This window comes from Podarcis gaigeae, assembly GCF_964106915.1.
Source record: "Podarcis gaigeae genome assembly, chromosome: 8".
Taxonomy (NCBI): Eukaryota; Metazoa; Chordata; class Lepidosauria; order Squamata; family Lacertidae; genus Podarcis; species Podarcis gaigeae.
This window is the reverse complement of record NC_139684.1, coordinates 39,745,009-39,757,545: the sequence shown is the minus strand read 5'-3', so window position 1 is coordinate 39,757,545 and position 12,537 is coordinate 39,745,009. Positions and strand designations below refer to the sequence as shown.

At 47.4% G+C, this 12,537-nt stretch overlaps 1 protein-coding gene across 7 annotated transcripts in view; it reads left to right on the top strand.

Moving 5' to 3' along the window:
• Positions 1 to 12,537, top strand: part of GSE1 (Gse1 coiled-coil protein) — a 443,607-nt gene that overhangs the window by 302,944 nt on the left and 128,126 nt on the right. The window lies entirely within an intron of this gene.

The following is a 12,537-nucleotide window of genomic DNA, read 5'->3' as shown; positions in this document are numbered from 1 at the left end:
GTCCTGTTTAACTGACTCCCCTCTTCCTTATCCAAGGAACTCACAGTGAGCTTCTTCTATGCACCAAAGAAAAGTCATACTTCCTTTGTTGCTGGAAGGATTTTTTGGGATGGGGGTGGGAGGCGGGGAATCTATTCCCAGCCGCCTGCTCAGACACAGGAGCAGGCCACCAATCCATCCCATCAGCCCATACAAATCCAAATTATAAGTACAGGGAGGAGGGCCTGTAGCTCAGTGCTCAACCACATGTCTTGCCACACACAAGGTGGGAGGTTCAATCCCTGGCAGCTTTGGGTAACAGAGACTGCCAGCCAGAGTAAACAACACTGAGCTTGATAGACAAATAGTCTGACTCGGTATAAGGCAGCTTCCTGTGTTCTTTCTATCTACAGAGCAGGTCCATTGAATAAGAGATACTGTGGGTGGAAGGAGGATGCAAATAACTCCAGGGATCCAACACTTGCAAGCCAAGTCCGTGGCTCACCAGCAAGATATCAGAAATAGTCCAGTCTGATCTGGGCATTTAGGCCTACTGGACCTGCTGCAGTCTGGGTCCAGGTACTCCCCAAAAGCAAAATTCACCCGATCAATATAGTGGGGTTTTGTTTAGTGATAATTAAAGTGGAGCTAAAGAAATAAACGACCACTTCTGAAGCAGAAGAATGCTTCCCTGCACAATCCTCTCCCATGAGATAGTCACTTAAGCTCTCTTATAAAAAAAATCCGCAATTTTACAGCAGAGAGTTCCCAGTTTTGGAACACATGTGCTTTGGCATGGATGAGACATCCATATACGAAACCTAATGAAATGTGCAACACTGAAAGGTGGAACTTCTTTCTCACCATTTGAAACCAGTAAGACAGCAAAGGTTTTACAGCTGCTTAATTATGGCTGGGCCACTGGGGGAGCAGATAAACGTTGTTTTGTGAATCAGAGCCAGACTGTAGGCCACTGGCTGGCTCACCACTCCTTTTATTTGGGGGGGCGGGGTGCATGAGAATTCCATAATATCCCTATGCTGGGACACCTTTCTTAGCTCCAAGGTTTTCAACTCAGACTGCAACTCAGTATGACCAGTTGGGAGGGAGGGAGGGGAGAGAGAGAGAGATTATTGTTTGGGGGGTGGGGAGGCTTATTGGTAAGGTGTGCAGCATACAGGTGTGTGTTGGACGGGGGGGGGGGTACAATACTTTCCTTGCTTGCTGGAGAAAGCAATGCATTTTTAATTGCTTAATTCCACCCCCGCCCCCCACATACTCTTGTATTTACTTGCAGCTGCTGGGCTGTGTAAGAGGCAGGCTGAGTTTATTGGCAGTCTGCTCCAAGCTCATAGAAGTTTATCTCCCGTGCACAAGTACCTCGTGGTGGAGGCCTAGGGTTGTGTGTGTGTGGCAGCCTTGCTTGGAAGGAGGCAGCCTCCATGCTGAAACACCTTGCTCCTCAACGGGCTATTAAGCAAGGAGGCAGCTCTTGAATTGGGCAGATAATGGCTTTGATTTCCCCCTCCTTCCTCATCATAGCAGCTGGTGAACGTATCTATCTTTGTGCATATTATCGACACAAAGCATCAAGACCTTTCTTCCCCTCACTCCTCTTAAAAAGGGAACTTGAGGGGTTCTTTTAAAAAATGGCAGTATTATGTAGGTTATCTATATGTATGTGCATTTCATCTTTCTGCTGGAAACAAAGCAACCGGGAACCCATTGCAGCAGCAACATCAGAGCTGGTTAAGCCAATTCTGAGACCTGAATGTGGGTGATGCAGAAATGGGTTTATCAGACCTCTTTCACAGGGAGAAGTGGCCATGCACTTGTTTCATCATATGCCTGGCTAACAGCGCAACTGTTCACATTTATTGGGCCACTTGTGGCTGTTTTGCAATGAAGCTGTCTGCTTTTGCTTATTTTTTAAATCTGTTTTTTATCTATAATTATTTTACATTATTTTGTGCACTGCTTAGATATTATTATTTTGTTGTAGTCTAAATAAATAAATAAAGCTGTGGTCAGTTTTGCAAGCCATGCTGGGGTGGGGGGAACAGTGCAGGAACCCCAAAAATGATTTCACACGATGCAGATCTCATCAAGCCTGTATGCATTTGACCACATGGACTGGCTTTTTAGTTTATTGTCATTCTCAGATTTGGGATTCTCCGTGAAATCTATGTCTGTTTTTTTACAAAGTTGAGGGAGGTAGCATTTGGATGATCTTCCTGCTTTGGGATCTGGAGTTGATGTTGCACTCTGCCTCTTGCAGAGGTATGCCCTGCACCCCAATATAAAACCTCGGTCAAGCTGATAAGAGAGAAAAGTGGGGTGATTTTTAAAAGAGGATTTTTCTCCCTGACCTGCCTCCTCCCTGCTCTGAGCGGCTTTGGCCTCATCATCTCGTAATTAGAGCCATGTTTTATTCATGAGCCAGGTCGAGCGGATCAGGGGCCAAGACGTGCCCTATTGATATAAATAACCCTCTTCATTCCCCTCCCGTGGGATGACACCCGGCGAAGGAAGCCAGCCACTCTGGAGCAGAGGTCTGCGAGTGGCGTTAGAGGCCTGGCTGTGACTTGAGTCGGTTTTAGAAATCCTGATGGATGTCTTCATTTCACTTAATCAAAGGTCAGTGGCGGCAGGAAATCTTTGCTGAGTACCTCCTGCTTAATGAACGCTGGAGGTGGCTGCACTTTCCCCTCTGGGCTTATTGGCTGACACAGTCTTGTGCTCAGTTGGATGTACAGGGCAAGAGAGGACTGTTTCTGTCCTCTCTCCAAATCACAGGCACTCGGGAACCAGAACAAGGGGACCTTGGAACACAGCGTTAGGACCTTGAGGAGGACAATGCGACCTTTTTCAGAATGTTATTGAAGGAGTTGTTGATCATGGTGTGTATTGGGTCTGTAGTAGTTATCTCTGGGAACAGGTTTAGCAAAACTGTGCCACTGAAAAATGTTGGTGAGTTATTTGCAGGACAGTATAGATGTGCACAGTACTGGAAGCTGCACCTTTCAATAGAGGCACTATGCCTGGCAAAGGTACATGCCGGTGTGTTTATCTGTCCCTTTCTCTGTTCTCTGAATTACTTGTTCCTTTTGCTTCTACTAATAGCTTTCCAGAAGTGATACGTATGTCTGAATTTGGTAAATGAGGCTGCAGCCCTGCTCCAGGCAAGCGAAACCAGAGAGTCTGGGATGATTAGGGATCTAAGGGAAGGCAGGCGAGGTTGAACCTCAGGGTGCCCCTGTGCATTACTGGATATGCCAGGCGTAGGTGGATTGCTCTGAGCAGAACATGTAATTCATATGAAACAGGCGGGTCTTTCAACACCTTCCTCCTTCTGCCACTCCATCTTTCCTCCTGTGTTCAGCATTTTCTGGATTTCCCCAGAAAAGCAGATGATGTGGTAATGCTCAGCTCAACTATGTGACTGGAATGTATAGCTAGGGCGGCTTGCATATACTCCTTGTATGTTTGATGCAAACTGTGTGATGAGTACAGTTGTACAAAATGTGCATAGTTGCATTATTTCTCTTACTTTGCATAATTCTGCCTAGTTTGCAGAATTCTGGTATGCTATTTATGGGAGGGGTAAGAACACTGAAGCCACACCTCCAGCCGACCACTGTTACGGCGTCTGAGGTTGCAGCAGGCATTGCCAACATGCTTCCAAGCATGTCTCCACCACCATAGGAGGTAGCAACTTTTTTTGAAAAAGGATGAAATCCAAGTTTTCTGGAAGTTGAATTGAGCACCTGCTTCTGCGTTCAGTGCTTCTTCTACTCTTCTATAGAAATGCAGCATAGAATGGGAAAACTTAACTTCAGGCAGCTAACTCCTCCAAGTATATTGAGCTGTCATTCAGAAAGTTCTTAAGCAGACACAACACAGTGGCTATGTGATTCTGGGTGGTGTGTTGGGAGATTGTTGACAAAGCAGGTAGAAGATGGGGGAGATTGTTTATTGTGGCATTAGATAATGACGGACAGGAAGGAGTTTGAGGAAAGGCATGGGATGCTTTCATGATGGACGTGACTTGACCTGTTGCAAGATTTGTGATGCTCCTCCTTTCTGCAAAGATGGGACAAAGTGGAGAAAGGAGATGGAACATGGGAACAGAGCAAGCTGCCTTATATCAGGTCTGACCACTGCTCAATCTTGTTCAGTGTTGTCTGCACTGACTGGCAGTAGTTCTGGATTTTAGGCAGGGGCCTTTCCCAGCTCTGCATGGAGACACCAGGGATTGAACCTGGGATTTTTTGTGGGCGAAGCATGTGCTGTACCACTGAACTGCGTCCCTTTCCCAGATGCAGTGTTCTTAGCCTGGCACTCACTTAGCCACCCACTCCTTGGCAAAGGCAGTGGAGCTATTGTGGAAGGCTTAGGTGAGCTTGCCCAGCCCTCGCCTACGCTGCAGGTGTTTGGAAAGTGTACCTGCCTCCAGGCCTTGGCCCTCTTTCCACATGACCATTTAGAAAAGCAGCAGAATCTAAGGAGACTGCCTGTTGCTAATTTTGGTGGGCTGCCAACGTGAGAGCTTCAGGTTCTCCTGCCTCTAACTGCCTTCCCCCACTCATGTTGGCTTCCTGAGATTGTGGACAGAGGAGGCCTTTCTCAGCCATCCCACCTAAGATCCTTGCTCTTGGGGCTGGGGAACCTGCTCCCACTAGCCCCAGGCAATGTGCCCAATGACTCAGGGCTGATGTGAGTTGTAGTCCAACAACAACCAGAAGGCTACATATTCCCCAGTGGGGAAGCCAGGGATCTTAATCTATGAGCACATCCACAAAGAGAAAAATGGGGGCATTTGGGGAGACATTTAGGAATTTGAGACCAGCCAGTGGTAGATGTTAGGAAGTCTCTATACTTTATCCAGTTACTTGTTTCATGTGACCGCTGCAATTCCCAGGTGTTAGTTGGGCACACCTTTAATAGTACTAGAGATGAGATGGGAGGGGGGAGGGCTCCTATCATTCGCCAAGGATGCCTCACTGCCTGTCTTGTGAGTAGCAGGTCTTGCAACTCCTCTGGGCATTGGGCAGGGCAACCTCTTAAAAGAAACTCAGTACTCAGGCAGGTGCTGCATAGGGCGTGACAGAAAGGTTTTTATATTTAGATTGGAAGGATGCTGAACTGAGTGATCCTGCCTCATATATGCCTAGAAACGCTAACTCATCTTTTGGAGTTTGCATTTACTCATAAAAGAGACAGATTTTTCACACTGTCCAGATAACTCAGGCAGGGCTGCTGTTCCTTTGATGTGGTACCATCTTACACACTAGAGGGCACCAGTGAGCCCTTTTTTTCTTCCGGAGAGCAATTTCTGAAGTGGGGAGAGGTGGCTAATGTTTTTACTGTGGTGGAGGAGGAGGTTATAATTCAAACTGTGGACTTAGGAACATAAGAAGAGCCCTGCTGGCCCAGACTTCCAGCACCCTGTTTGCCACAGTGATTGACAAAGCATGAAGGAAATAGATATTTCATATTGTTGTTTATGGTGGTTGCTTTTCACTGATGAGGCTCATAGCCACTGGCAGGACATCTTCTGCAATTTTGCCTTTTCAAGCCACCAAAGCCCAGCACCACCTCTTATGATAGTGAATTCCACCACATGGTTCTATTTAGTGTGAAATTCTGGGTGCTTGTGTAGATTTGTATCTTATTTATTTCAATGATTCATATAATGCTTAACACTCTAGTTTCTAAGGGGTGTCACTCCAGAATCTACTGTTCAACAGCTGCATTGAATAACCACAACTTGGGTAACATTCTCTCCACTTTCTCCTTACCATCTTTTTTGCTTAACTAAAGAGTTCCAAACACATATAGCATTCCTTACACCTGCTGAGCTCTATTGTTTTTTAAAAGATCATTTCATAATTCTTGTTTTTCAGTTAATCAAGTGTCTCTTTGAGCATGTTGTATCCAGAAGGAGCAATGGTATGGCTTACAGATGTGTGGTGGCTTGCCATCAGATGGCCTCAAGTTGCACTTTTTGCCTTCCTTGATTCCCTTGGGGAGTAAAAAAATCTAGGTGGTTGTGGAGGATGTTGCAGGTTTAGTAGCCTCGCCACCTGGAGCATGACCCCCCTGGCTCTGGGGCTGAAGGGCTCAGGTTCAATCCCCTGTCTAAAAATCCTAGATGGACCAATGAGTCTTGACTCACTATAAGGCTGCTTCCTATCTTTCTTTGTCTTCTGAGGGTTCAGGAGTGGATCCTTCCTGCTGAAGAAGGATACAATAAAAAGGCTGAAGGACTGGCCTGAACATCCCCTGCTCGTCCTGGCAGAAGCAATCCTGAGCGATGGGCAGATGCTGCTCTTGCCAAGGGGCCAGCCTGAGACATGATCTCCTGAAAAAGACTGTGTTATAGCAATTATTACCTTTGCTCACCCTTAATAAGAATAATTATGACTGGTTTCATTTAAAAACCTTTGGCCTGTCCAAGATATCTGCTCATCTGAGCCTGACTTGTGGCTGAGCTGCCACACCTCATTTCTGTGTCAGTCCAAAGGGCATTTGGCAAAGGCAAGGAAGCTCTCTCTCTCTCTCTCTCTCTCTCTCTCTCTCTCTCTCTCTCCTTTTCCCTTGTGCCATTCAGGCAGCGCAAAGGGCTCTCCAGAAAGGACACTCCCCCCCCCCTCCATAAGCTTGTGCACTCAATACACAAGGAGTGAACAATAGCTCATTTTCTATGAGGCAGCTCTTAAGTACCCCTCCTGCTGCCCAGCACCATTTTCCCTTCCCATTAGCAAGCCCTGGAGGGCTGGCACACCGTAGACGTGAGTGATGTACAAAGGATGGCGGGGGAGAGCGAGAGCTCTGAGCTGGCACCCAGGCAGAGGGCGTGGGCAAGGCAAGCCATCCCTGAAAAACAAGCCCAGCAACAGCCACTGCTTACTGCTCTGCTTTCCTGGAACTGGCATCTTCCCTTGGGCAGATGTGCCAACGTGGATCTAGTAGGGCCATCTTGCATCTCTGGGCAAGGCAAGCCATCCCTGAAAAACAAGCCCAGCAACAGCCACTGTTTACTGCTCTGCTTTCCTGGAACTGGCATCTTCCCTTGGGCAGATGTGCCAACGTGGATCTAGTAGGGCCATCTAGTAGGGTCATACCTGCTGAAAGCGGCAAACTGAGTCACAGAGCAAGAAATGGTTGGCCCTGGGCTGCTGAGAGGCAACTTGGCAGGTTGGGAACAGGTGGTGTTTGATTCCTGCCTAGGCCCTTAGGATCCTCCTGCACTGGCTTTCTGAGATAGTGGTGATTTGGATAACCACCAGAAACAGGACTCAATCCAATCTTCAAGTGAGTGGAACATTGTTGGACCTGCCTCTTGGGAGGTGTCTTGTCAGTTGTGGGATACGGGTGCACACTGTGGTCTAAACCACTGAGCCTCATGGGCTCGCCAATCAGAAGGTCGGCAGTTCGAATCAGCGCAATGGGGTGAGCTCCCATTGCTCTGTCCCAGCTTCTGCCAACCTCATAGTTTGAAAGCACACCCGTGCAAGTAGATAAATAGGTACTGCTGCAGTGAAAAGGTAAACAGCGTTTCTGTGTGCTCTGGCACTCGTCGCGGTCCTCCATGTGGTTTAGTCATGCTGGCCACATGAACCCGGAAAGCTGTCTGTGGACAAATGCCAGTTCCCCCGGCCTGAAAAGTGAGATGAGCACCACACCCCATAGTCGGCTTTGTCTGGGCTTAACCATCCAAGGGTCCTTTACCATTTACCTTTACCTTGCCAGTTCACTGTGTAACTTCCAGCAAAGAGGCCTCAGTTTGCTCTCTGTAAAGTGGGGAGCGGCAGTGATCAACCTTGCAGAGTTATTGTGAGGGCACACTCGGAACAACTGTAAAGCGCTTTACTAAATATTGATTCTGTGGTGAATGACTGTAGCTCCAACATTTCTAGCTTAAAAGCCCTCTCCCTATGCTGGCTTGGCTGACTGTGGTTACTTGCAGACGATGGGGAAATCACTCTGCATATACTCATGTGCTGCTTTCTGCTTCAGTGTTATGTCACATCCTCTAGGTCTGATGGGTCCTGGGGATAGGGGCAAATGCAAGGAACTCCCTTCTTTCCTTCACGTTCTCAGCTATCAGTGTTGCATAACATCATCTGCTAACATGGTTTCCGTGCTAGGGAACCATTCTGGGCTTCCAGAATGTCACCCTCCCTCTCACCTACATTTGGGTTAAGCTTAGGGAGAGCAAAGGCAGAGCCTGATTTTTTGAAACTAAGCCCAGCTTCTCTTGAGAGAAACAATTCTCCTCTAGAGCTTTATGTAATTAAAAAAAAAAATCAAATTGGCAAGCCACCCCTCCCTCTGTTCCTGCTCAATGATTGGCCTATAATTGCAGGTTTATTGGCTGTTCAGCTATTGTGTAATGACATGTTTGCAAATTAATTTTTATGGCTCATGCCATTAGCATATACGGTAGAGGAGGGGTTAGTATTAATTACCACCGTTGTTAGGGTAATCCTAGCAAATTAAAAACCTATAAAAGAATGACAGTTGACGGCACACAGGATTGTGAGGGGCAGGAACAGGAGTGATGGGGATAGATGGGTGATTGGCTTAAGCGACCATAGGCAGTGCTGCCTTATACCGAGTTCATCTAGTTTAGTATTGTATATACTGCCTGGCAGCTGCTCTGCAGAGTTTCAGACAGGAGTCTCCGCCAGTCCTACCTGGAAATGCCAGGGATTGAACCTGGGACATTCTACATACAATTCAGATGCTCCACTACCAAGCTGTGTTGCTTCCCCAAATGCTGTATGTGTTCATCATCAGTGGGAAGCCCAGGTTGGAAGATGTTCCTCTGATCACACTCATGGCTCATGGCTCCCACTCCTGAGAAGAAACAAGTTAGGTCCAAGCTAGGTGGGATGTCAGGAGATGGATCTCCTTTTTTCCCATTACCAAAGGGAAGAAAGTAGGGTGGGTGTGTTGTTGTTTTTTTAAAAAACTTACCACCATCCCATTTTCTCAATTTGAAGTCCCCCACCTTACAAAAAATTGCTTGTAGGATAGGGAGACATACTGTAGGTTGCATTAATAGCATGCCATTAAAGAGCTTTTTTAATGCATGGCTTCCTCCAAAGAATCCTGGGAACAGTAGTTTATTAAGGATGCTGGGAATTTTAGCTAGATAAACTATAGTGCCCAGAATTCTTTGGGGGAAGCTGTTTGTGTTAAATGTATGTTAAATGCACTTTGCAACAGGCTAACTCCTGCTCCTGAGGGACGCGGGTGGCGCTGTGGGTAAAACCTCAGCGTCTAGGACTTGCTGATCGTATGGTTGGCGGTTCGAATCCCCGTGGCGGGGTGAGCTCCCGTCGTTCGGTCCCAGCTTCTGCCCACCTAGCAGTTTGAAAGCACCCTTAAGTGCAAGTAGATAAATAGGTACCGCTTTATAGCGGGAAGGTAAACGGCGTTTCTGTGTGCTGCGCTGGTGCAGGCTCGCCAAAGCAGCAGCGTTACGCTGGCCATGTGACCCGGAAGTGTCTTCGGACAGCGCTGGCCCCCGGCCCCTTAAGCGAGATGGGTGCGCAACCCCAGAGCCGGTCACGACTGGCCCGTATGGGCAGAGGTACCTTTACCTTTACCTAACTCCTGCTTAGCATTCTGATTCATTTCTTCCACCCAGGTTGTTTTACATTTGAGGAAAATTCTGGGAGATCAAGTCATGATCTATTGACATCGTATCTAGTTTGGCCTTTCATTTATTTAGGGCACTACCTCCTTAAATAACCTGATTTGTTTGAATCCAAGGCCTGACTAGTGTCATAGTCCCCCCCCCCCACTTGGGTCAAATTGACTGCTTCCACCACCGTGGTGGAGGGATCATAGCTCAGTAGTAGCTGCTTTACAGGCAGAAGGTCCCGGGTTGATTCCCAGACAAGGCTGGGAAATACTCCTGCCTTGAAACCCTGGAAAAGAATGGTTTATACGAGTTAAATGCTGGAGATCTTGAGGCAGGATAGACTTCACAGTTTTTTTGGTCTGTTCTGACTTGGACAGGACACATACAGGGGTTTTAAAGAGAGTCAATTGCAGCTTTGTTTCTGAGTGTTGTGGGAGATGTGTGTGTGTATGTGTTTGTCCCCCCCACCCCACCCCATCTCCTGTGGTCAAATAGCTTTTGCAGGGTTTTTTTGCAACTGTACAGAAACCTGCTTTACCAGAGGCAAAAACGGCAAGAGGATGGTCCACTCCAGGAGTGGCAATCCATTTCTTCTACCTGCTTTCAGTATTTGTTTCCAGCTTCAGAATAGTACTGCACGATTACAATAATTCTCCCCTCTTGGGGAGACTTGCTTTCGGTATAGTTTTTACAGCCTCTTCCCCTCCCCTTTGCTGTTTGGTGAAATGATGTCGAGATCTGACAGTGATATATGGGCAGACTGTGGCTTCGTGGGTGGAGGAGTTACTTGCTTGTTTTTAATTGCAGACCATTCTCTCAGGAGCTTGGTTCTGTGTGCAGAAGCTTGGGGTTGTTGTTTTTGCTTGGGACTGGGTGGCCCACGCAAGGAGAGGTGGGTGACACTTGCATGCACCCTTCCCCCCACCAAGCCGTCAGTCTTCCCCGGGGCTGCCGCCTTAAGCTGTTTGAAGGGCGCCTCATGACCAGCACAGGATGTGGCTTCCCTTTGCAATTCTGAGATATCGCACATTTGCCATCTTGAATTTGGGTGTCAAGAGGAGGCCACAGCTGGCAGAGGAAGAGCAGGATGGTGGAGAGGCTCAGAAATCCCGAATGCAAGTAGGTTCACTCCCCAGTAAACCAGTTCCTATCACCTTCTGCCTGGTGATGAGTCCTGTGAGAGAATGCATCCTACCTAATTTGGTTAAACAAACTGCAGGCATTTTTACCTGCTTAATAACCACTGTGGATATTTTAAGGTAATCTGGTCTGCAACTTGCATCTAAGTGCTGGGGCTGATCTGCAGGTGTTACCAGGTGGGCAAATGGGAGATTAGCAGATTAAATCATATACAAGTTTCTGTTGTTGTTTTTTAATTCTGCTTAGCAGTATTGATTCCTTTGAAACATGCACGGTGGTTAAATTTCAGATTCCTTGCCTTGAAATTCAAGAGTGTACCCTCTCTCTTATTCCTGAGAGCCATCCTGGCCCACAGTTTTCATGTTCCAAGAAGCTTTAATGCTCAAAGGCTTGGGGTTGCAAGGAGAATTTAGAAAGGAGAACACAGTTATCTGTAAGTTTAGGTTAACTCTCTCTGTGGTGTGCATTCCATATTTCTATGATGGAAACAAAGACAGTGGTGGGTCAGCCTTTGCCTACTCTCTCTGTTCAGGTTTGTATTGCATGGACCACACAATAGGGTGGGATGGGACATGGGCGAAACGGGAATTTTTTGGGGGGGCTAAATTTGTATTGATTTGTACTGATTTAGGGGCTAGCTGCCCCTCTGCCCCCCTTGGTTACACCCTTGGGGTGATGGGAGCCAACTAGCCTTCCAAATTGTGGCAGAGTACAATCAGTGTTTCATCCCAGAAGCAGCAGGTTAGGAACTGTGTCAGTTTTACCAAAGGCTGCTAGCTGGAAAGAGCTTTTAGGGCAGGTTATGACTCTGGGGAGACCTGCCTCTCCCCTCCCTCCCTCTCAAGATAGTTAACTCTAGTCCTGCTATTCTTCTCAGTCTTTTGTATTCAAAGGAGGAGGGTGAAAGAGGGAGGCTTCCTCACAGCAAAGGACAAAGTTCTCCTCTTGGGTCTTACTCCCCCTTTTAAAGGGGGGTTCAAGCAGCTTGTGCGTTGTGTGTGTGTGTGCGTGCGCATGCCTGTGTGCGTGTGTATGCATGTGTAGAGGGGAATGTTATTATTTGCCCCCCTGGACCAACAGCTGCTGTACATGGAAAACTGGAGCCAAGAGAAGGGGCAACCTGGTGAAGACATAGGCAGAAGGGGACAAGTGGGTAGAAAAAGCTATTTCACTACTTGTTTTGGAGGTCCTTCCCAGCCCCGGAACCCAACTGTGTTGTTACACACACTCTCCCTCTCTCTCCCTCTCTCTCTCACCCCCTCCCACCCCCTCCCACTCTCTCCTATGGGTTTGTTTCATTAGTGTTTAGCTTTTCATGCCCTGGAAGATCAGATGCAGAAACTCTTATTATAAATCCATCCTTTGGTCGACCTTTTGCCTTTTCTGTCCCCATTCTTCTTTTTTCAAAAAAGCAGGGCAATTTTTCCTCCTTTTTTGGAGGAAAAAACAGCCCACCAGAGCTTGAGTGAAAATCAAGAAGACAAAACGCTTTAAGAGAGACCAGCGGAACCACCACCACGGCATTAAAACGCTGGAGACTTCAGCCTGCAAAGAACAGATGCTTGATGATTTCCTACCCTCTCTCTTTCATTAGGAGAGACAAATTTGCTGTCAGCTCGCCAGATTTCCAATTTACCGATAATGATTCTTGCATGAAAATTGATCGAGGGGGGCACTCTGCTGCCGCCACCACTGCTTTCTCCTCTCTCTCTGCCTTTGCCTCCTTTAGTGAGTAGCTGGAGGCAGGGGGGGGGTCTGCA